The sequence below is a fragment of the Balaenoptera borealis genome (genome assembly GCF_965194805.1).
Source record: "Balaenoptera borealis genome assembly, chromosome: 17".
NCBI lineage: Eukaryota > Metazoa > Chordata > Mammalia > Artiodactyla > Balaenopteridae > Balaenoptera > Balaenoptera borealis.
The window spans coordinates 77,835,953-77,862,045 of record NC_138876.1 but is presented as its reverse complement, the minus strand read 5'-3'; the positions used below and the strand labels follow the sequence as shown (position 1 = coordinate 77,862,045).

The window sequence follows — 26,093 nt, the reverse complement described above, 5'->3', positions numbered from 1 at the left end:
CAGAGTCTGTGACACAGTGTAGAGAAGAACAAGAGGATTACAACAGTAACCTACCACCCAGGTCCATCACACTGAGCCAGAAGAGGAGGGAAAGGCAATAGCACATTTAAGGCATTAATGGCAACATTCTGACACACATTTCCACAATAGCTTCTATGGTACAGAAGACACACACCAAAATTTTTCTGTTTGCTTCTTAAAATATATGCATTTTTAAAAGTTTACTCAGAACTGAGTTAATTTAGTAAGCAAAAATTCAATTTGACTGTTGAAACAGGTGCAGGCAATTGCCTAGACTAATAAAATTAGCTGTAAAAACTACTGAAAATGTTAAATGATCTCTTAAAGCTCTAATTTGTCATGGAATAATAATAATGCCATAAGGAGTCAACATTAGGACTGGTACTGAAACCGTGCACCTCAGACTGGGACTTGAACCCATGTGCCTGGACTCAAACCCAGCCAAAACCCACAGTCTTCCAACTGAGATTACACACTTGGTTTCAGAACTTAATGAAACTCAGGTTCTTGATGTCTCATCGCAGAAAGAATTCAGTGAGAGACAAAGTGATAGGTAAGAAGTGGATTTATTTAGAGAGAAACACTCCGCAGACAGAGTGTGGACCATCTCAAAAGGTGAGAGCAGCACCAGGGTATGGAGGTTGTCAGTTTTTATAGTGGTGGGTAATTTCATAGGCTAATGAGTGGGAGGAGTATTCCTGCTATTTCAGGAAGGGGTGGGGATTTCCAGGAATTGGGCCACCGCCCACTTTTCGATCTTTATGGTCGGCCTTGGAACTGTCATGGTGCCTGTGGGTATGTCATTTCGCTTGCTGTTGTGTTATAATGAGCATACACTGAGGCTCAAGGTCTAGTGAAAGTCAGCTTGTCTGCCATCTTGGACCCATTTGGTTCTAATCAGTTTGTCATGTCCTCAGTCTACATCATTCTTCTAAAGGTTGTGCCCTGGCCCTTTCCCTCCTGTTTCAGTACCCTGATGTAGGTTATTGAGAAATCACGCTTTGTAGTTAGTTGCCTGCTCAAAGTTAAGTGAGATCAGAATTTGTAGGCTCGAGACCAGATTCTAGGAAGCCGGGAGGTCTGCGTTTTAGGCTCTTCTCACCCAACCCTTCCATTTCTTTGAGAATCCTGGGAATGTCTAGCTAAATGTCACTTCCTCCAGGAAAACTTTCCTGAATTTTCCCAACTCTGAAAGTTCGCTGTTGTCTCTTTTTCCTATACTTTTTGGCACACATCCCAGCAGCCTTGTGCATGCAGAACAAAGACTGACTCTTCATATTTGAATTCTCAACCTTTCAGAAGTTAACGGTAACGGTAACGAATACGCAGCACTCAGCGTGTGCCAGGCACTGGTCTAAGCAGTGTGTGTTTATCAACTCTCGTCTTTTCTCATAGCAGCCCTCGTGTAGGTAGTACTCTGATCCCCATCTTTCAAGTGTGGACACTGAAGCACAGAACTGGTAGGTGGGTCACCCCAGATCACGGAGCTGGCACCTCCTAAATGACCTCACCTCTGTCATGCACTGGACAGTGGCATTCCATGAACATGCCTAGATTTTGTATTTGACCAACTACCCAAAATCATACATGGAGAGTTTCCTAAAGTCTCTTCCACACCCTTAACAATTTATTCTTTTAGGGTGCATGTGTGTGTGTGTGTGTGTGTGTGTGTGTGTGTGTGTGTGTGTAAAATCTAAGCCTTTTTAGCCTCATAAAATGCAAATTTATTTTGAGTGTTAAGACTTCCTACCATACTAATTCCATTCTGGCAGTCTCCCAGGGCCTGGGATAGAAGCTTGGGGCAGCCTGCCTTTTGCTTAGCAATACAGGGCTGGGACTAAGCCCAAGTCCTGGTTTCCTCCAATCCTGACAGAAAAGTTGCCAGCCCGTGTGGCTATGGATATGTGCTCTCAGGAAAAAAAGTAACCTTCTTAGTTCCTTTTGCTTTTCCTCATTTTTCTTTTTTTTTTTTTTTTCTTTTCACATATTGGTTCCTTTTATTTACAGGGTAGCAAAATAGTTATATTTTTGTGCACTTTGTATTAGTTTTCTCTTGCTGTCTGAACAAATCATCACAAAAATATTGGCTCGCAGTTTGTAGGGCAGAAGCCCCAGTGGGCTCAGCTTGTTTTTCTGCTCCAGGTTGCACAGAGCAGAAATCAAGGTGTCAGCCTCCCTATTTGGAGCGAGGCTCAAGAGATGGATCTGTTTCCAGGCTCATTCAGACGTTGGCCGAAGGCAGTTTTTTGCAGCTGTAGCACTGACGACTGTCAGCTTCTGGAAGCCTCTACACTCCTTAGCTCAGGGCCCCCTTCCTCCATCTGAAAGCCAGCAAGTGTCCCTCTCCCACTTGGAATCTCTCTGACCTCCCCCTGTACATCCTCATTCTGACGCTCTGCTTTCCTTTTTGTCATTTAAGGTCTCATGGGATTACACTGGGCCCAAAACCATAATCCGGGATAATCTCCCTATTTTAAGGTTAACTGATAAATTACCTTAACTCCATATGAAAAGTCACTTCACAGCAGTATCTCAATTAGCATTTGATTGAATAACTGGAGGACAGGAGTCCTGGGGGCATCTTTAGAATTCTGCCAGCCACACCTTGTTGACCCTCAAAGTGTAAACATGAAAATGTTTCCTTGACCACAAGTTAAGAATGCTCATGTATTTTCATTTTTTTTTTTAATAAATTCATTTATTTATTTATTTTTGGCTGCGTTGGGTCTTCATTGCTGCGCGCGGGCTTTTCTCTAGTTGCCGTGAGCGGGGGCTACTCTTCGTTGCGGTGCGCAGGCTTCTCATTGCGGTGGCTTCTCTTGTTGTGGCACACGGGCTCTAGGCGTGTGGGCTTCAGTAGTTGTGGCACGCGGGCTCAGTAGTTGTGACTCACAGGCTCTAGAGCGCAGACTCAGTAGTTGTGGCTCACAGACTTAGTTGCTCCACTGCACGTGGGATCTTCCTGAACCAGGGCTCGAACCCGTGTCTCCTACATTGGCAGGCGGATTCTTAACCACTGCGCCACCAGGGAATTCCCGTGTTTTCATTTTTTTACTCCACATATTTTCCAACTTACTAGCTATGGTACCTGTTAACAACAAATACATTGAAACTAGGAATTTAGTTATAATTCTAATAAAAAGATACTTTTACCAGTGGGTGGATTACCTTCTATAACATTCCCTTTATGATGTGTAAATATACCAATTGAATTGAATGAAATGAAATATATGAATATGTGTATTAATATCTGGGATTTTTTACTATCAATAAAACTGTCTATAAAAATAATTTCAACATGATGATTAAATTTTGCTTCAGGTTTTACATACAGCACAGTGATGCTTACAAGGAAAGTTCTTGGTGAGTTGATGGCACATAGCCTCTAGGTGTTGTATGCCTAGAGCATTCCAGAAAGACAGTGTCGATCTTTCTCAAAAATCTCCCCAGTTACCCTACTGCATCAGACTCTCAGTGTTCACGTTTCCTCTCCTCTGACATTTCCACTGCCGCAACCAAAGGCCATTTCCTCTTGGCCTGTCAACAGTGGAAATTGAAAACAGCTGCTCCCCAATCCTTTGGATAATAGGTTCTCTGTGTACACTGGGTTACCAGGTCTTTAAGGTCACCTCCAATACCTGAAGAGGTCACAGAGGTGGAGAGTTTTGAAGTTGAAAGTGGTCTTTGTAATCATCTAATCCAATTTCCACCCAAGGCCGGGGTCCCATCTGTAACTTCCATCCCCCAGCCATCCTCTGGCCTCTGCACAAACACTTCCAGAACAGGAAATTCGTGATCCCTAAAGCAACATATTTCTCGTTTAGATGACTTGAATTGTTAGAAACGTTATTCTTTTTTTTTTTTTTATGGGTATACTATTTTATTATCATTTAAATTTCACCAAGAATGAACTCAAGTACATGCTAGCCACATGTTCAGGTTTTTGAAATAAAGATAAAATGGAAAAACAGCTTTAAGGGTGCAATGTACTTAACACTGCATAATATATTCAACTAGACAATCTAGGGGGTGGCATAACTATACACTTAGGAACACTTAGGAGCACAAAAAATATAGGGATAAGCCCTGGAATTGGAGGGAAAACCATTCGGGACTGAACAGAGGTCCTTGGTTGCTGACAGAATGTCCCCTTGACTTCAGACTTGAGACAAACCCAGGGAGTCTGTCAGAATACAAAAACCACTGATTTCAGAACGGTAATAGGATAGATTGGCCAGAGCCAATTCAGACTGCGGGGTCCAGTCTGAAGCGAGCAGGGTTGGCTGGAGGCTGGAAATGTTGTAGCTGAAGCCCAGCATCGGTAGACGAGCAGACATCTTCTAATGCACAAGTTCTGATTTATGCACAAGTTCCTAAGACCCTTTTCCCAAACAGGGTAGAAACGTCATTCTTATATTTAACTGGAATCTGACTGTCATTTCTACAGGACCTTATGAGAATGCATTCATGCATTTTCTTTTACACAGTAGTTCACCTATATGAAGAGGTCTCCTGTTCCCCTACACGGTTTATTTAAACTTTATCATTTCTTCATGTGAAACGGTTTACATTCATCTTATCCATTTTATTAATTTCTGTATGCTCTTTATTTTGTGAATGCCCCTCTTTTAAAAACTTATTCAAATAATGAAATAAGTGACCTACAGTTACAGTCAAAAATATGATTGACATTTAAAAAACAGAATACTCAGTAAAATAAGGAAGGCTCAAAAGAATATAGTATATTTCCATTCTTATAAATTCAAAATCTATCTTGTTTACAGTTGCATACATAGATATTATTATTATAAAGAAAAGCCAGTTAACAATTATTATAAAAGTCACTATAGTGCTTAATTCTTGAGACAGAATGAGGGGTGAATAGGGAAGGCCATGGGGTTGGGTTTAGGGAATGTTTTAGAGTATCAGCAGTGGTTTTTTTGTTTGTTTGCTTGTTTGTTTTGGTTTTGGCCATGTTGTGCAGCTTGTGGGATCTTAGGTCCCCAACCAGGGGTCAAACCTGTGCCCCCAGCAGTGGAACTGGGGAGTCCCTAACCACTGGACCGTCAGGGAATTCCCCTCAACAGTGCTCTATTTCCTGACTCTAGTGGTGATTTCATGATATTCACCTTACAGTTTCATTAATTGTGCATATACTTTTTTTTTTTTTTTAGATTCCATATATATGCGTTAGCACATGGTATTTGTTTTTCTCTTTCTGACTTACTTCACTCTGTATGACAGCCTCTAGGTCCATCCACCTCACTACAAATAACTGTTTCATTCCTTTTTATGGCTGAGTAATATTCCATTGTATATATGTGCCACATCTTCTTTATCCATTCATCTGTTGATGGACACTTAGGTTGCTTCCATGTCCTGGCTATTGTAAATAGAGCTGCAATGAACATTTTGGTATATGACTCTTTTTGAATTATGGTTTTCTCAGGGTATATGCCCAGTAGTGGGATTGCTGGGTCGTTTGGTAGTTCTATTTTTAGTTTTTTAAGGAACCTCCATACTGTTCTCCATAGTGGCTGTATCAATTTACATTCCCACCAACAGTGCAAGAGGGTTCCCTTTTGTCCACACCCTCTCCAGCATTTATTGTTTCTAGATTTTTTGATGATGGCCATTCTGACCGGTGTGAGATGATATCTCATTGTAGTTTTGATTTGCACTTCTCTAATGACTAATGATGTTGAGCATTCTTTCATATGTTTGTTGGCAATCTGTATATCTTCTTTGGAGAAATGTCTATTTAGGTCTTCTGCCCATTTTTGGATTGGGTTCTTTGTTTTTCTGATATTGAGCTGCATGAGTTGCTTGTATGTTTTGGAGATTAATCCTTTGTCAGTTGCTTCATTTGCAAATATTTTCTCCCATTCTGAGGGTCAGAAGAACCTAAGGGCAAGACAGGAATAAAGATGCAGACCTACTAGAGAATGGACTTGAGGATACGGGGAGGGGGAAGGGTAAGCTGGGACAAAGTGAGATAGTTGCATGGACATATATACACTACCAAACATAAAACAGATAGCTAGTGGGAAGCAGCCGCATAGCACAGGGAGATCAGCTCTGTGCTTTGTGACCACCTAGAGGGGTGGGATAGGGAGGGTGGGAGGGAGGGAGATGCAAGAGGGAAGAGATATGGGGACATATGTATATGTATAACTGATTCACTTTGTTATAAAGCAGAAACTGACACACCATTGCAAAGCAATTATACTCTAATAAAGATGTTAAAAAAAGAAAAAAAAATTGTGCATATACGTTGTATGCATTTTTCTGAATGTATATTTCACATTTGTACCCCGTTATTAGCATTTTTCTCTAAAAATGTGTATGCCTATATTTTGACTGAACAATTCACTTTCTAGAAAATTGTCCCAAGCAAATAATGAAGAATATGCACAAAATCTAGCTCAATGTATGTTTAATGCAGTAATGATTATAATAGGCAAAAAAAAAAAAAAAGGCCCAGAGTAAATTAAATACCCAAAGTTAGACTGAGTTATTTATGACATATGTATGTATTGATAGAAAAACAGTTGTGATTTTTTTTTTGCTAAATATAAAAAAATAAGATACAAACCTGTATAATTACATTTTTAGAAAATCTGAAAAGGACTTCAATGAAATATTAAGATCATCTCTCAGAGGTTTAATATGGTTTATTTTTATTTTCTTCCTCTTTTCCATCTCTGCTTTTAGATTATTCTATAATGATGTGTGCACAGTACAATTTTGTAATACAAGTATTATTAAAAATAAAAATGTAATGGACCTCGTGGACATAACACTCTAAATGTGTTGTGGATCCTGGTGACTTACCTCCTACATAGATTCCATGTGCAGCCAGTTTTGCACAGTGTTTGTAGAAGCAGCTACAGGACACTGTGTGAGAAAAGAAATGGGAATAGTCAAGTGAAATGCAAGATCAGCTGAATTCAAACCACACCTTTTTTAATTTAGGTTTTTAAAATCAAAGTTATTTAACAGCATAAAGAGTCAAGTAGTCTTGTCAAAGCCTTGGTAGGAGAAAAGCAAGCGCCAGGCTCCTCTCTTCCCCTATTTTCCACTTCCCAGATGCAACAGTTTCAAACCTTTCTGCTGATTCTTGTAGTACCTGCCTCCCTGTTCTAAACAACAGGTGGATATGGCTTCATCTTGTAGCCTGAAGCATTATCTATTGATTTCCCACTACAGGAGGTAAAGATTGATCTCTTTTCACTATTACACACATGCACATTCCTGTCCTCCCAACTTCACAAGATCACAACTTAGCTTATAAATATTTAGTGTTTACATCATCATGACAAGAATGCAACACAGCTGAGTCACAAAGTATTTATCACTGAAAACCTTTTGTTTGCCTTGGCGTTAGTAATTGTCTCCGTTTATTTGCTTGGTTTTCAATGTTCTTATCTTCCTCCGTTGTACAAACCCCAGACTCATCCCCAGTTATATAAACCTCCTCTCAGTTCATTCAATACATTCTCTATTGATCAGGTTAACAATTTTTTTTTTAAAGAAATCTTTCCCAGAGCTCCTGACTGTCTCTCATCAGACCTGGCTCCTCACTCAGACCTCTTTTGTCATCCTGGGTATTCCTTTCACTTCCCTCTTGTGTTGACCTGTGTCCTGCATCCTGTGATGTCCTCCTTCTTGAAATGTTTCCTCCCATATTTTGGTGGAACACGTTCCTTTGTAGCTTCCTAAGCAGAGCTGCATGGAAAGTCATTTCTTTTGCTATTTCAAAAGTCCCAGAAGTCTTTATGCTACCTTTTCACTTAATTGATGATTTCTGTAAGTACAGAACTCTAAGCTGGAATCATTTTCTCTCAGAATTTGGAAAGCGTTGCTCCCTGTCTTCCAGTTTCCAGTGTTGCAAAGTCCGATACCAGTTAGATTCTTGAATTTTTACAGGTAGTCTTGAGTTCTTCAGTTTTGGAAATGTCTTGAATTCTTTCTTTAATAATTTTTTCACCTCCATTTTCATACTTCTTTCCTCCTGAGTCCTCTCTTATCCAGATGTTGAAACTTCTGGAAGAGCCTTAATTTTCTTATCTTTTCTATCCATTTTCCATACTTTGTCTTTTGCTCTGCTTTCTGAGAGCTTTGTTCAAGTTTATCTCCCAATCATTCTACTGAGGTTTCCATTTCTGCTATTGCATTTTTAATTTCCAAGAGCACTTATTTTGATCTGTGAATGCTCTTTTTTTTGTATTACCCTGTTCCTAGCTCATCAATGAAATAGCTTCCCTTATCTCTCTGATAATAGTTTCTTTTTTATTTTTATTATTACCTTCCTTTTGTATTGTCTCTGTTTCTTCCAAATTGCTTTTCTTTCTCCCCCCTTGTTTTGATCTCTTATTTTCTGTTATTCTTGGCTGGATACCAAAAAGCTGATTGGAAACTCTACAAAAGAGAAAAGGGCTTGTCAATTATGGGTGTCACTGTGAGGTCATCCGGCTGAGCCAATTAGCTGGAGAATCTCCAATGTTCCTACCTTTAGATCTTTTTTCCTGGAGTTATTTGGCTTGACAGAGAAGAATTTTCTAATCTCTGCCTGAAACCAAGCAGGACCCTGTGGGGCTCCTGGGCACGGAAGACTTTCCGTGTTCCCCATTTCTTGTATGTAGGGAATGGACTCCAGCCTCCATGACCTTCCCTGAATCCCAAAGGGCAGATTTGAACAGCCTCTAATCAGGGAAGGGAGGGGATACAGAGACAAGGGCGGAACAGCCAAAAACAATAGTGCAGCCTTAGGGCAGAGTCCTGGTTCCCCCTCAAGGGATACACATAACAATATCTTTGAGAGCTTTACAGAATTAAAATCCCCAACAGTGGAAGATGTCAGCATTCTTCATTCCAGAGAAGATCACCTGCGGCCAGATTAAAGGAGCCGCAGGCTCGGCACACACCCTAATCTTAGCAGCAAACCTGCCCTTGAACCATTGCTATAAAACTCCTCACCAAATTCTCCTGCGCTGGGAAGCACAGTTTTTGAGGGCAAGAGCTCCAGCTCGCTGTGTCCCTCTTTGCCTGGCAGAGCAATAAAGCTAGTCTTTTCTACTTCACCCAAAACTCTGTCTCCGAGATTCAATTCGGCCCCCGTGCACAGAGTCCGAGTTTTCAGCATCATGCCTAGAGCGAAGAGGCCAGCATCCTAGGTCTAGCGGGGGAAGAAAGCTTGGTGGTAAGGGGGTCTCAGTCTCAATACGTGCACACTGTCACATAATCCCCCTGTTTTCAATACAGAACACCAGCTTTCAGCTCTACCAGGAGTCCTCCAGTTCGGCCAGATATTCACGAGTTTACCCACCCCAGATACTAACATCCAGCCTTTCCCAAAACCGGAGGGGAAACTGGGAGTGCCAATTTCTTAAAAACCCTTCCGTGGAGTCTTTCAGTCTCTAGCTCCCCTCTCGGCCATCTTCCAGGGATACTTGGTGCTGTTAATCCTCAGCTTTGGGGATTTTGTCCAACATGAATCAGGTGCTTCCCAGCTTTCCCACAGCCAGCTGAGATTCAGCTTTCTTAAGTCTGCTAGACCAGTAAGAATTCATCCATCTACTTTCTAGCTTCCAGTTGTCTTCTCTCCCTTTTCTTTGCCCTTGACAGTATACGTGTATTTTTTTTTTATAATCCAATTTATTAGGGATTTGGCAAGGTGCATGGATAAACACGTGTGTCTCATTCACCATCTTAATTGGAAACTACCCTTATGCTTTGTCATATGAACTTCTCTCATTACAAGTTTTTCCATATTTCATATGTTCCAATCTATTCCCTGAAAAAAAAAAAAAAAGTAGGCATGTATACTTTCAAATTTTAGGCTTGTGCTTTTTTGCTCATTTTTCACCATTTAAAGGTAATTTGGAAACTCAATCATGTGGTAGAAATGACAATAACAATAAAGAGAGCTACTATTTTGTGTGTATCCAGCACTCTACTAGATGAAAGTAATATGTATCCCTCATAAATGTGTGTTATCTGCACATCTGAGAGCTATGTTCTTTGTCTTTATTTAAGTCATGGGTTGGGAAACTACAGCCATGGCCCAAACCTGGCCTGCTGCCTGTTTTTGTAAATAGTTTCATGGGAGCTCATTTGTCTACATATTGTTTATGGCAGAGTTGAACAGTTGCAACAGAGAGCATATGATTTGTAAAGCCTAAAATACTTACTCTTTGGCCCTTGAAGATGAAGTTTGCCAACCCCTGCTTTAAGTTATTGATAAAACATTAAATATGACAAGACTGGATCTAATCCCATTCAGTGAGGCACTAACCTCCTTGTCGGCTGACATTGATTAATTAACCAGGACAATTAGACAACGAGCAATAAGTCTACTTAACTGCATGGTTTTTAGATTATACATATCAATTATATAAGGTAAACACTTAAAATTTAATGCTGACCTTAAACTGAATGTATAGTCTCAAGAGATAAGAAATCCCCTTTCGCTTTGCATTTAAGCAGTGATAACATTCAAACACAAAAGAATCACTGTAGAAACATATTTGGGTACAGGTTTCCCTAACCCTGTGCATGGGATTCTAAGGAACGTGGAATTCTAAGGGATTCTCGGAACTCACAAAATGGGTTCTAAGGAATATTAGACCTGTGGAAGAAAAAAAGGATTAATGCTACAAGTTTGTAAAATATCGTTTACTAAGTTCTCCCTCTTGGAGATTACCAATATGTTAGCACATGAAAGATTTTGAAAATTCCTGCAGTAGAAAAATCTGAATACCTTTGTTTATGCAAATGTTACCCATTGGAAATTATCTCTTCCAATTCCGAGACTCTGTGATTCCATCTTACCTGCATTTATATCATTAGAAACATTGTCAAATGCTTTGCTGACATCATGGGTACTAACTAAAATGATTAAAAATATTTTTCATGGTTTTCAGAAACTCTAACTTTATGGTTCTCTGGGTATTATAGCAGTGTTTTTCATGGAAGCTAGTCTAAAAGAAGCAGATGGTAAACCAAGACAGAGTGTTGGTTAAAACCAAGGTGTTTGTCATTCAGAATCATTAGTCATCAGGATAATCCAAATTAAAGTCACAAAGAGATACCACTACACACCCACTAAAATGGCTAAAATTAAAAAGATTGACTCTGTCAAGTGTTGACAAAGATGTGGAGCCATTAGGACAGTTGTACATTTCTGTTAGGACTACAGAGTGGTACAAACACTTTGCAAACAGTTTGGAAGTTCCTTAAAAAGTTTGACATATACTCACCATGACTCAGCAATTCAATTCCTAGGTATTTACCCAAAGAAATGAAAATGTATGTTCCCACAAAGATTTGTCCTTGAATGTTCAGCAGCTCATTATAATAACCAAAATTGTTCAATAATACCTGAATGCATAAACAAATTATGGTGCACTTACGCAACAGAATGCTATTTGGCAGTGAAAACAAAGAACGACGGATAAATGCAGCAACATGGATGAAGCTAAAGTAATTAGGCTCAGCAAGAGTAGTCAGACACAAAAGAGTGAATGCTGTATAACCTCATTTTATGAAATTCTAGAAAGGTGAAAGCAGTGCATAGGAACAGAAAGCAGATCAGTGCATTCCTAAGGTTTGCAGTACAGGTGGGGCAAGATGGAAATGTTCCTAGACCTAATAATGATGGAAATTACACAGTTGAATATACTTGTCAGAACTGTACACTTAGAATGGGTGTGTTTTATTGTATGTAAATTATACCTCAGTAAAGTTGATTTCTTAAAAGTGTACATACAGAAATAGAAAAAAATCCAGAAGTACATATTTAGGTGGTGGAATTATGGGTGATTTTTACTCCCTTTATTTTGCTCTTCTGTGTAATCTAGCATTTCCACTATTATATATAATGTTAGTGATAAAAAAAGATTAAAATAAAAATGGTATCTATTCATTAAAAAAGGAAAAGCCATGTATGTGTTTTTCTCATCTCCCAGAGTAATTTTCTTATCTTCTCATGAGAGCAAGGACAGGCTTATTCATCTCTTAATCTCCTGAATCCAACTGTAGAAACTCTAGTTCAGGTGCCTGAGCACAGCAGCCCTTCATATCTGGTGAAGTGAATTGAAGTGTTAGATTCACTTTAGATTCATCCATACCTACTGCCTGGCCTGCTGCTTCTTGAGAATCATTTAGAACTTTCTCCATCAAGGCTCTCTTTCTTAACTATTGTCCTCCACCTAGTTTTATAGCTCTACAGAGTGTATCAGTGAAAAGCTAGAGATGGGCAGGAATTAAAGCGGTAAAAAAAAAAAGATTTTACTCAAGAACTATTGCAATGGGGGAAAAGAAATCGCAGTATAAAACTAGGCTCAACTCCAAAGACAACAAGGAAAAGTGAGGATTTACAGCCAAGAAGCAGGGTGAGAAGTACTAAGACAAAACATCAAGAGTGAGGGGGATTCTGGCTAAACTGAGATCACATATCATCTGGGGGACCTGGAGGATGAGGAATTTGATCAGATACCGAGGGTAGCGATTCTTGCTAAAGGGACTTAGCAGGATTCTTGCTCTTGGTCCCAAGATGACCCAGGGGAAGAAGGGCTCAGAGAAGCCTGGTTCAGGTGCGGTCTTTGCCAGGTGTCTTTCCTCTTCCCACTCCAAATTTCAGGTGTCTGCCCTGTGTCGGCAGGCCCCCCTTCCCTGTAAGACCCAGGCAGGGAGCGGTCCCTGGAGGGGGTCCCTGGCTGCCAAGACAACCCCCATCCCAGAGCAGGGCTGTTGCCCTTCCCTGGCCCTGAGCCCACTTCCTGCCGGTAACAGGGCTCCCCCCACCCCCAACGCGGGGAGGATCACTTGTGCGGTTCCCTCTTCCTGGTCCCTTCACTCCTTGAAATCTTCTTTTTTTCCCTTTTCATTCCTCAGGCAGGAAGAGCAGCCTGCGTTTACATCACAGCCCTGTGGCTTGTGCCTCCTCCAAGAGAAGATAGAGAAAGTATCTAGCCCGTCCTGTACAGCACAAGAGGCTCCCCTGGGCGGGGGTGACAGACCTGATAAATTGAATCAGGGGACAACGGGTGAATTCCCAGGCAGAGGAAGTAAACCTCTAACACACCAGGAAACCAGCCAGACAGGAGGCAGCAAGCTGGCGAAGGTTCCTATGTGTCTTACCATCTTGCTCCGCAGCGCTTCCTCTAATGTTGGGTTTTTTTAATCATAGTCTTTTAACCACGATGTCAACAAGTCATCTCAAAGAATCGCTGAAAAGGTGCCACTTTCAGAGAATGTAGTCAGGAGACTTGCACCCCTGCCCCGCTGTGCTTCAGCCCTCGGGATGTGCAGGGGGCCCCACGGAGGGCACAGAGTTCTGGCGTCACCCGAGCCACTGGTGCAGACAGGACTGACAGCTGTGATGAGCCCTGGGCTGCGGAGACTCCGGTCCAGGGGCCTGAGACGTGACCAGACACGTGCTCCACTGGAGGGCGTGGTCATATGGATTCCGTGTCTCCTCCGATACAATGTTTCGCCTTCCTGACTCTAAATGTTTACGTTTGTGTAGAAGGAAGACAAGGAAATACAGTCATCTCTGTAGGACTCATGGAGTTGCATATAGATCAGTTGCTAAATAATTTTCAGCTATTTTAGTTCTTATAGAAAACGATAATACTGATTCAATTCTAATGGGGAAATCTGTGGTGTTGGAAATGCCGCAGACCTAGCAAGGTCACTGTCATATTCAATATTTGATAAGAGCATCTGTGAAGGATGAAGGGGGGTCTTTGGTGGAGAAATAAACCCTTGAGCCCTGCACGGGGTAATCTCCCTGAATGAATGTTCAGGGCTGAACAGAAGGTTAATGGGAGAGAGATACAAAATAATCCGAAGGTTTGAAAAATACAAACCTTTCCTCTTTCCCTTGTTATGTCCTATTTCACTTAAAGGGCAGGCTTTTTAACATGCCCTGTCTATTATCAGTATAACAGTCAAGAGTAGGAGTCGTTAAGTGAAACAGTTGCGAACTAGAACTCTTTGAGACCTGGTGTGAGTTCTTCCCTTTCAGTTCAGTGCTCTTTTGTCTGCACAGAAGGGACACACGGTCATTAAGTGGGATCAGTGAGATTACCCTCCTAAATTCTTAATTAAGTATAAGATTGAAGGAGCTACTCATTCTTCTGAAAACTGCCATTTTGCCTGCAATCTATGTCTTTAGTAACTAAACAAAATATTGTCAAGTCATGATCTTCATTTACTCCAGAACAGGAAATTCATTTATTCTAAAAAGGAGAGAAATACAGACTGATATAAATTTTAAAATTCAAAAACAAATTTTTAATGCATTATTGTTGACCAAAATGTTTTCTTAGTATTTCTGTAAAGCAGGCTCACAATAAGGTTGTTCTCAAGATCGATTACAATGTCATTACATGAAAGTAAAATCAAAATCAAAATATATGTATTACCAACTTTTCTATTTTGGTCAAATCTATTTATGGTTGGGGGGGGGGGTAAAATACAGTAAGGTGTTCTCCAGCAGTCTTCCCTGAGAAATAAAAATAAAATTGTGGTTTTGAAATACTATAATTTGTGTATTCCTGAAAAAAACTGAAGAATATTTGAATTTATTCATCAAACTAATGAGACAAATAGGCTTGATAGGCTGACAACTTAAATGCATCATTTTCATTTTCATCAAGTTTATGTCTTCATTCTGAGTATATAATAAGTAGTTATTGTGGGATTTATTGGCATCCGTTATTAGGAAGGGAAAGGTTAGATACGGTTAAAGAGCCTCAGGACTCTGGTGACAATCTGTCTCAGGGCCTAACTTTTGGAAACAGCCGGCGACCCTGCTCACTGAGAATTTCTTGGTTCTGCTTTTGTACCAGTCAACCCAGTTGAGCACTTTTGCCAGCAGGAGCCTGGGTGAATTCCGGTGGTACTGAATTTCCCCTGGAACTCTAAGTGCTACATGGAGTAGACACAGAAGGGGGCACTGGCTCATGTGGGACCCACCTTGAGTTCACAGTACCTTCTAGTAGGTCAGAGATGCCTGCTCAGCAAGTACCTGCTTTGGTTCATGGATGCAATTTTTAACACAGGGGAGAAAGCAAACCACTGTCTACCCAGGTTTCCACCTATTTTGGAAATATGAAAACTTTCCAGGCTGGCCCTTTACTGGACTCCTTCCTCCAAACATCTTCTCAAAGTTTGGTCTGTAAAAGTGGAAACTAAGTTATGGGAGGGAGCTTAAATCTGCCCCTTTTTCCTCCTAACTTTCTAAGATTTCCTATTTTCCACCAAGATAGAAGAATTAGTGGAAAAACCCTTACTATAATGTTTTGCACCTCTTTGTATACAATCCAAACTCAAAAGTGGAAGAGAGTTGTTTGTGGAAACTTAAAAACAAAGGAAAACAAAATAAAACCCCACATTCTTAGATCTCCAGTTGATGAATCCCAGACCTTTGCAACTCTCTTGAATCTACCGTTTTTAAAAGTACTTAATTCTGGAAAAACTCATCAAAGAAAGGTTTCATTCCAGTTGAATTTAAGATAAAGGCTGGGGTAGGAGGAGGAAGGTACATAAATTTGAAACTTGATTCAAATTGTTCTCCAGATTCTCTGATTCTCTCCTTCCTTTTTCTTCCTTACTTGAAGTGAAACTTTTTTTGAGAGTCAAATCTTAGTTTATAAGGGCATGAGCTGAAACAGCCATTCAGGGTTTTCTCCTGCATTTCTCTTTCTCTCTCTTTTCCTTCTTCTTGCCCTTTGATTCCTCCTCTGCCCAACTCCATCCCAAGTCTAAATTACAGTAAGTCCCCTACATACAAATGAGTTCCGTCCCGAGAGTGCGTTTGTAAGTCCAATATGTTCCTAAGTCCAACAGTGTTAGCCTAGGTACCCAGCTAACACAATCGGCTATATCGTACTGTACTGTAATAGGTTTATAATATTTTTCACACAAATAATACATAAAAATACAAACACAAAAAATAAAGAAAACATTTTTAATCTTACAGTACAGTACCTTGGAAAGTACAGTAGCACAGTATAACAGCTGGCATCCAGGGGCTGGCATCGAGTGAACAGGCAGGAAGAGTTACTGACTGGAGGAGGGAGAGGAGGTGGGAGAAGGTAGAGCTGAAGGATCGTCAGCAATAGGAGATGGAGGGCGAGCTGCAATTTCACTCACGCCTGACGTCGATGGCACAGGTTCTGGTTCCTTGCTGGGACCAGATGCACGTTCGAATCTTTGAAAGTTGGCATCTTGAAGGTTCGTATGTAGGGGACTTACTGTATTTTGTTCCTACATTATTTAGTCATTATACATTTCCCTCAGTGTTTCGGAGTCTCTTTCTCACAAGTACCCTAAGGAGCTCACCATGCTTCCTCCAGACTCGGCCAGGAGACAAGGACATTGGATTCCTCCCCCTTCCTTTCTCATCCACCCCATGAACAGAGAGATCATGGCTCCAATTTTCTCTCCAGAAACCAAGGCTTCTTCTGAAGCTCATTCTGGTGCAAGGAGCTTTCAGTGAACGTCGAGAGAGACAAACTCAATCTTGTCCCCGAGCAGAACGGGTAGCTTCTGTGCAAGTTTATCTGCACATAGAATCATCCCCCTCTACACACACCCCCTTGGCCAAATCCCTACCCCCCTTGGACTCACGATTTAGGACTTGGAAAGTTCTGAGGGAGTATCATCTATCCTACATCCTCAGGAATGCATCTAGTAATAACTTCCTCACCCCAAGGAAGCAATTCAGGCACAGTGGAACTTGGAAAATTTTCAAATCAGAGCTCTTATTCTTAGCAGACGTCTCCAAAATCGCGTTGAACCAAATTCATGAATTTTCACTTACAGAAGTCACAAATTCTTTTGTCTCAAATCAGGCCATTTAAAAAAATAATTTGGATTTCTTAATTAGATAGACTAGGTAATACAATAATTTGCTTGCTTACAAAGTTTGTCACTTTGCTTAATGATGCTAATAATTGCTATTCACTAGAAATATCAGTGAGTTAAACATACACTCCTCTTCTGTTTTCATTTCAATCATTTAGTGGAAAAGAAAAATAAGTTGAGATATCTTGAGTTACACTCAAATAACAAAAAAAAAATATTTTCAAGGGATTTCTTTGTAGAAATGTTGATGTACTGGTTCTTAGCTAAGAAGAATCCACTTACGAAAATATTTTTAGTGGTCTATGGAACAACATTAAATTCAGGAGAACACTCTTGGGTAAAAATTGAAGTATCAGATTGCAATGCCTAACTTCATTTATATGATTGTTATTGTGCTGACCTTCAAATCAATATTTCTACATAAAGAAAAAAGAAGTTTCCCTGGGTAATAATGCATTCTCTGGACTTAATATTGATTTTCATATCTGAATGTCATTTCCAAACCTACCAAAAGTAGATAATGACAAAGTGAGTCATGAGACTTCCTCTTACAAACCAAGCATGTTGTGGTGAGGTTAAAGTTTTAAATTCCTCTCCAGAGTCACTTTTCACAAATCTCAAATTTGATGCATTTAAAGATGATGCAATTTTTTAAATGGATGCCAAAAACACAGCCTGATTAATATCTACCTAATAATGTTTTTCAACCTGACGAGTCATTTATATAGTCTGGTGAAATTTTGGAATTCAAATATAGGGATATGTCCTAAATCCGATCTCATACGTGGATACTGTACACATACTCTGCAGATGTCAGCTTGAACTTACAAACCTTTCTCAGGAAACTTTGTGTAGCTCAGTGCAATTTTGGAGCTTCTGTGATTCCCTGATCTATAGCTAAAGTTCAGCTTGGGAAGGGTCATTACAAATTTTTCCATTTCAGAACTGTCCCTAGGAAATGGGGAAATGATGAGTGACCTCCAAGTGGGCTGAATGACCTCCAAGATGGGCCTCGCCATATTCTGAATTCAGACACAGTTGTAGAGAGTTTCCTAAATAGCTTATTATAACTCCACCACCATGCAGATCCAATAGTGGTAGGTTAAATCAAAGAATAACAATAGGCACAAGCATGCACTTGTGAATATCTACTCTCATTTACAACCTGAGAAACAAAAAGTAACTTGCTTTTGTGGGTCATTATTGTTTGATGTCTGTTCTTCAACAGTATATTCAGTGATTCCTTAATACTTTAATAAAGTTACTGCACTTAAGGGCAAGATAGTATAGGCACATGTATATGCTATGTAAATGTGTAGAAACTTCTGGTTAATGAGTCTTAGAGTAGCACACTAATAAGCCCTGTTCTATTCAGTCATGTCTGCTTCAAGGACCTATACTGAAAAGCCTTATTCTTTAAAGTTAAAGACCTTGAGAACTTTGTGTTTAAAACCATATCAGGGACTACAAAAACAAAATAAATAAGCTGTAGGCTGGGACGAATCAGAATGGTGAGCATGGTGACACAGCCTCGCTTCAGTCTGGGGACAATGAAATTCTTTTCCTTCTCTGATAGGTCCCATCGTAATTTTCCCACTTCTGTTAGAACAAGTCAACACCCTGTTCATTCACCCAACATGGTATGTGTACGATCTGCTCCTATATTGGTGAGTGGTGTTTCCAAATGCAGGTCTTTCTTGCCCAGCAAGAGTAATAAATTCAGTTTTCCCTTTTAGTTGTTTTGTATTCTTATTAACACTTACTCTACTAAATGCATTTGTCTGATCAGACTTTCATGTTCATGTATAATTGCAATGTAGACAAAAAACTTGATACCTGTTTGCTCTTAAACCTCTGAACCATTTCTCCAATATAAATAGAGGTAAATATTCACAGGATTGTCATTATGACTAAATGGATTAAAAACACAGAAATAGTTTGTAAATTAAAAAGTGTTTACAAATGTTGTTTATTATTATTATAGTATATAAATGCATTTACTGTGTTTTTCCTTAGATTATATCATAAGAGAAAGAAAAATTAATACTTCAGTAGTAGACTTTGTGAAAACACTTATGGATTTAAAATACTTACCTCTTACTTTTGAAGTAGATGCTGAAATTCATTAACTTGACAAAAGGATGTAGAAAAAAATTCGTAACTTTTGGAAACTATCAACTTAAGAGCATTATTCACTATTGGCATTAACTGCCCACATCACACTAGATGTTGGTGTGAAGATACAAATATGCATAAAAGACAGCTCCTAATCTCAAATAATATAAAATTTGTTTAAGCAGATGAAAACTAATGTGTACAAAATAGAGAATAATGTAGTACTAAATGCCATGATCCAGACTAAAATTAATATGAGTTCAAATAAACAAGTATAAATGAAAGTGTAGCATTCTTTGTCACTTTTTAAAACAGGAGAATCTCACTAAGGAAGAAAAAAGAAATCCATAAGACTAAAAGAAATAGGTCCTGAATCAGACTAAAGTTATTATGTGAAAAAGCGATTCTGAACCTCAGTTACATGCCATAGGAAATTATACTCTCATGGTTCATTTTATAATTATTTTTGTCTTTAAAAAACTTTAATGTAGTTAATAAAGTACTCTTGAGGAAGAAAATCTTACTGTTTTGATGAATAAAAGAGGTTAATCAAACAAGGAGAAAATATTAGGGGTTAACAGTATTATATAGCCAACTTCCAGTTGACTAGTTTCTATAACCTTGATTCTCAGACCTTAAGAATCATGTTAAAATGCAGATTACTGTCCTAGAATCCTAGACCTATTGAATCAGAATCTCTGGGGGGTAGGTCCCATATATCTGAATATTTATTAAAAACCCTGGAGATTCTGATGCAGTTAGTCGAGGGAAAACTCATAGAGAAACACAGCTCTAAGAAGTGAAAAGAATTCATGGAGAATATGGCGTCTTATCACTTAAAGGAGTAAGCAGTTTAGTTTACAAGTTAGGAAAAATGTTTTATTTAATGGATATAATTAGAAAGATTTACCCAGCTTTTAGAGAATATATATATATATTTTTTCACATGGGGAATTTATAAATATTCACCATGTTCAGTATCATATGAGTTACAGGATATGTCTATGAGAAGAAAATATTAAATAATTAATTTATTATATAGCAGGGGGAATTAGAAAATACCTAGAACTGAACAAAAATACTATATATTGAGACTTGTAGGATATAACGTCAACAGTACTTAAGGAGAAATTTATAGCCATAAATTCTTTTCTTAGGCAAAGAGAAGGGTTGAAATTTAATGAGCTAATTGTCAAAGGTAAGACAGAGAAAAACAAGAATAATTGATCCAAAGAAAATGAAAGTAATGAGATGATAAAAATAAGAGCAGAAATCAAAGACAGCAATTATATAATGAAGATCAGCATAGCCAAAAATTGGGGTTTTTTTTTAAAAGACTATAATAAAATAGACAAAGATGTCTGCTGAAAATCGTTGAAGAGAAAAAGTGATGGTGCACACACACACACACAGAAATATTTTAACAATGTAAAAACGGGATACAACATCAAAGATTAAAAAGATAGTAAGGATAATATGGATGACTTTGAACCTATTTAATTTAAAACTTGGATAAAATAAATACATTGTGGAAAAGATCCCTAAAAAATTGGCTAAAGGAGAAATACACAACCTAAACAGCCCTGTAATATTTAAAGAAATTGAATCGGTATTTAACTCTCTTCCCACAAAGAAAATATCAAACTTGGTTGTTTTTTTAACTATTTCAGTTTTCTACCAAATAGTCTAAACAAGAAAAAAAAAGGGTGTGCTCTGAAGCTCATTTGATAAGACTAAAATTACCCTGATGCTAAAATAAGAAGAGCAAATAAAAATTAAATTATCAGCCAACCCACTCATGTACATAGACACAGAAATATCCATCGGCCAAATGAATCCAAGCAATAGCCATGAACATCTAATAGATCATATCAAAGTGCTATATTTCAGGAATTGAAGATTGGTTTAAAATTAGAAAACCTATTCAAATATTTCAGCTTATTAGTAGATTAAGAGAATAAGAACAGATAATATTTTCAATAGATTCAGAAAATTTTTGATAGAACTCAAAACCTATCTATGGTAAAAAATTTAAACTTTTAAATTAGAAATAGAAGAGAATATATACTAAAAATTTACAACAAATATTATAGGTCATGATCAAATATTAGCAATCAGGAACAAGACAGTGATGTCTTATGCCATCATTTCCAATAAACATCATTCTGGAGACACTAAAAATCAGATCTGCATACATTTTGCAAGAGACTTCCAAATGTCACTACTCCAATAGGTATAGTTCCAGCCAACAAGTGTCACCTCATGCAGAGCTGATGCCTCACACACACCTGTCTTCTGTTGGAGATGTTATTAATTCCACAGCCTCCCAGACCATAACTGGAGTTTATAAGCATTTAATGGTGAGGATCAGTCCTAAATGATCTCTGTGTATTTAAGCTGAACCAAGTCCTTATAGAGTCAAGGACACTTGAGACACATCATGATTCTGCAACAGAATTTAGGATGCTGCCTGCAGTCACTGATGGAGGTAAGGCTCTATGGAGCTTAGAGCCCAAGGAAGAGGCACGTTGCTTCTCCCCTACCCGGCTATTTCTAAACTATCTCAGTCTGAAAAAGAGACCAGATGCCTCCCTTTCTGCCTAATGGGAAGAATATTCTTAAATACTGAAGAAGTGAGAAAACGGAATTCCCTGGCAGTCCACTGGTTAGGACTCGACACTCTCACTGCTGAGGGCCCGGGTTTGATCCCTGGTTGGTGAACTAAGATCCCTCAAGCTGTACGGCGTGGTCAAAAAAAAAAAAGTGAGAAAAAAAGAGAAATCAGCATAGAGATAAAAATCCCAAACTAGACCACACCAAAGATGTCGCCTGGTCAGTTCCTGAGAAATGTGACATTCATTGATTTGAAGATGAACTTGGGGAGGATACTGACTTTCGTTCCCTCAGCATCACATATCGAGCCCTGCTATGAATTCAGAATGGTGGGACGTACTGAGTCTGTCAGGGCGGTCCCTGGTCTTGAAGAACTTCCTCCAGCAATTGAAAGAGACATGAACCAGATTGTTGCAATTTTACACCCACGCAGAAAAAGAAGTTTGTGCAGTGGCAGGTTGAGGGATCTGGAAACAGTCTTGGGTATTCAGGAACGGTTTCACCAAGCTGATGTCATGCTTGGTATACAAAGGGTAAGGAAGAATTCCCCGGGCAGGGAAGAGAGAAAAGAGAAGAGAGGAAAGGGACAATCATGGTGCAAAGATAAATATGTACAAAAGAGCCCGTGTACATAAGTACACGGAGGCCTAGTGGTTCAAAAGTGAGGTGGAATTTTTAGGATGTGTGACCAGAAAAGGGGATGGAAATGGGACAAGAAGAGTGGTTTGAAGCCAGATGGTGAAGGTCCCAGGTAATCAGCAAGAGTCTAGAGTGACCTCATAGTCACCAGAAGACACAAGAGAAAGATGAAGAGATTTGGGTTTGGTGAAGCCAGGACATGAGTCAATGAAAACAGGGAAGGGTCCACTGGTGGGAAATCATCTGGGAGCCTTCATATCAATCTGCCCGAGAACACAGGGAGGCCTGAAACAAGTCTTGGTTGTGAGTGGGATCCGGGGGAGAGATTTGAGAGATATTTCAGAGCAGAATCAACTGGATTTTTCTCACTGGGCAAGAGGAGAAACGTGCCATCTGTTTAACCTGCACTTCTTAGCTTGATTAACAGTGTGCACTATACTATTAACTGAGCAGGAGAAAGAACAGAGTTGGAACAGGTTTGGAGAATTTGGGTTAAAGAAAAGGACTGAGTGGGTTGGTGGGGTAGTGAAAAATCAGGCCAGACAACTCTGTGACTACACTAAACAACATTCATTGAATTATACACTTTAAATTGGTGAATTGTATGGTGTGTGAATTACATCTCAATAAAGCTGTTAAAAAAAAAAACCTATTGAGGCCAGGGAGGAAGAATCCGCAGAAATGATAGAGCAGAGGTAACAGCATTTCAAGGAGTAGGAGGCAAATATCCTCCAGATGCTTCCTTACTTTTCTTGTTTGTTTTTTTTTTTAGAAAGACTTTTTAAAAATTTATTTATTTATTTATTTATTTATTTATTTATTTATGGCTGTGTTGGGTCTTCGTTTCTGTGCGAGGGCTTTCTCTAGTTGTGGCAAGTGGGGGCCACTCTTCATCGCGGTGCACAGGCCTCTCACTATCGCGGCCTCTCTTGTTGCGGTGCACAAGCTCCAGACGCGCAGGCTCAGTAGTTGTGGCTCACGGGCCCAGTTGCTCCGCGACATGTGGGATCTTCCCAGACCAGGGCTCTAACCCGTGTCCCCTGCATTAGCAGGCAGATTCTCAACCACTGTGCCACCAGGGAAGCCCCACTTTTCTTGTTTTGTTATTCCTATTATTTCTTATTCTATTTCCCATCTCGAGTTTCCTATTTTTTAATTCCCACCAGAAAGGGCTTGAAACTCATTTTTTAATGGACCACAGATTCTGATGATTCTGAGTCAGTAATAAACCCATGTGCTCACATTTCTCATAAAGGGAACTTGTAACTGGAGAGAGATGGTCATTTGTGCTTGATTGAGCATATGCAGAATGTCACAGAATGTACTGCACTCTAATAAAGTGAGATGTTGCATTTGCTTTATTTTTGTAAATGATTGTGAACAACCATATCAAGGAATCTTCAGAGCTTGGCGCTCTCACTGCCAGGGACCCGTGTTCGATCCCTGGTCGAGGAACTAAGATCCCACAAGCCTCATGGCACGGCTGAAAAAAATAAAAATAAATAAATAAAAGCCTTTAAAAAAAAAAAAAAAATATATATATATATATACACATAAAATGAATAATAAAAATAAAAATAAAATAAAATAAAAATAAAAATTGTATATTTTTAGGCTGTATATTTTTTAAAAAAGATTTAAAAAACTAACATATGATCTAGCAATAAATATATAATATATTTCATATATAAAATATATTCATATTTAATATACATAAAAATAAATATTTAAAAAAATTTTTTAATTAAAAAATGTTTTTAAAGAAAAAAGAAGAAGCCAATCCAGAGTGATTCTATTAAAATGCAGGTCAGATCATCATCGTGTCTCTCTTCTGCTGGAAGCCTTCCCAAGCCTTCCCGTCTCATTCAGAAAAAAAGCCAAGGGTCTTCCCCTGGCCTGTGAGGCCTCATGCCTCCTGGGCTGCCTCCCCACCCCACTTACCTTCCTGACCTGCTGTCCAGTTCTCTGCCCCCATGTCTCATGCTCCTGTGACTCTGCCCTCGATGGACCTTGAACATGGCACTCCTGCCGTTTGGCCCTGACTCTTGCTGTGCCCTCTGTCCAGGAAGCTCTTGGGCTGGAAACCACCTGGGCAGCTCCCTCACTTCCTTCAAGTCTTGATGGCCTTGCCCCCGGGCCTTTCTGTCCTCCTCCCCTGCTCTATGCCTCCCCATAGCACCTGCCCCCTCAAATGACCACATTACTGTTTATTTGGTTTCACGTCCCCTTCCCCACGCTTGAATGATGGCCCTACAGGGGCAGAGATGTTTGTTTGTTTCGTTCACTCGTGTGTCATCCACACCCAGAAGAATGTCTGGCACATAATAAGCTGTCTGTAAATATTTTTAAATGAATGAAAGAACCTATTCCTTAAAGTTTGGTCAATACATATTTATCAGTAAGTATTATAGAAGTCAATACATTCTGGAGAACTAAAAAAGATTTTTCTTGTTAACATGTATTAAGACGTGCCATGTATTTCTAATTAAAATTTCACCTCTTTGAAGTGGTGAGAATCCATTATGAATCTTAAGTACTTCAAATGATATGCACTGTATAAAGGAAATAAGTATACACAAACATGTATCGATCCAGCCTGTGGTTCACTGCTATTAACAACTGAATGTATATCAAACATCTATGAGGAGGTAACTCAAACAGTGGGTAATGCTGAAATTCTATGTTTATTTCTACATAAAATAATATTTAAATATGAATAATCTTAGTGAAATTTCTTGAATTCTTTTGCATGTGTATATATGCTTTCTTTAAATATATATTATGTTTTTTTCCCGTGTGTTGTATTTTTCGTATTGCTCCGTTGTTAACTCTGAGTGCAGAGAATACTTATCTATTTTCCTCTGTATTATTTTCAAAAGTTTTACCAAATAAATTAAAGCCAGCCCATAATATAGGTTGCTGGATGTTTGAAAGTACACAAAGACTGAGGAAGCACATTCTAAGAGTTTGATTTGCTCACAGTTATTTTGTCCAGGGCTAACTCTTCATAGAACTCTGCTCGGATTAAACAAATGATTAAATAAATAATTGAAAATCATTAGCATCTATACTGTTTGAAAAAATAATCTCTCGAGATATAGCAGAAAACACACACACACACACGTGCACACATTTTCATGAGACATTCTATTTCAGAGTCTAAAGAACATTTGGTTCATTTGGGGACATATTTCATAACCTTAAGAACGTGGAGTGGCCAAAGCCCAAGAGAATGAAATATCATGAAAAGTATATTCAGCATTACTTGAAAAGAATTTTATTGCAAAATGGTAAAGATTTATGACTGAGTCATGAAGATTAACAGTACAGTTTTCTCACTTTCTTTAATAAATAAATCATATTAATAATAGCTTTAAAAAACATCAGCCAGGTACAATGTATAATGTTTAAGTTACATAATAAATAGTGACTGGAAATATTACTAAACCAATTAAAACTTATATTCAAAATTCCCTAGTAAATTTACCTATAATTATTTTAGAGGTCTGTGAAGGTTTCCATCTTGCTGACCTGAATTTAATTACCACTTGATGTATTTTATGCACATATGTTCAAAATTTTAAGAAGTTCTACATAGATTATTAATCACTATGTCATATTCTCCCCCTCCAGTTGAAAGGTATATGGAAACAAGGAGAACAAACAAAGAGTAAAAGTTTACTGTGCGTTCTTCCATGTCCTGAATTCGACAGAGTATAAATATTGTTCGTTTAGAAATCTGCTCTTCAAGGATCATCTTTCTGAGCATAAATAAAAGAGATTCCTAATGTTATAAAGACAAAGGGAGCCAGCCAGCAGCAGGGCAA

At 38.9% G+C, this 26,093-nt stretch overlaps 1 long non-coding RNA gene across 1 annotated transcript; it reads left to right on the top strand.

Annotated features, from left to right (window-relative positions):
* The first annotated feature begins 1,703 nt into the window (after positions 1 to 1,703).
* On the top strand, positions 1,704 to 23,886 carry LOC309615343. The gene is made up of 2 exons (XR_014236758.1): positions 1,704 to 2,916; positions 2,953 to 23,886. It is a non-coding gene; the product is annotated as an uncharacterized lncRNA (long non-coding RNA).
* Positions 23,887 to 26,093: the final 2,207 nt, after the last annotated feature.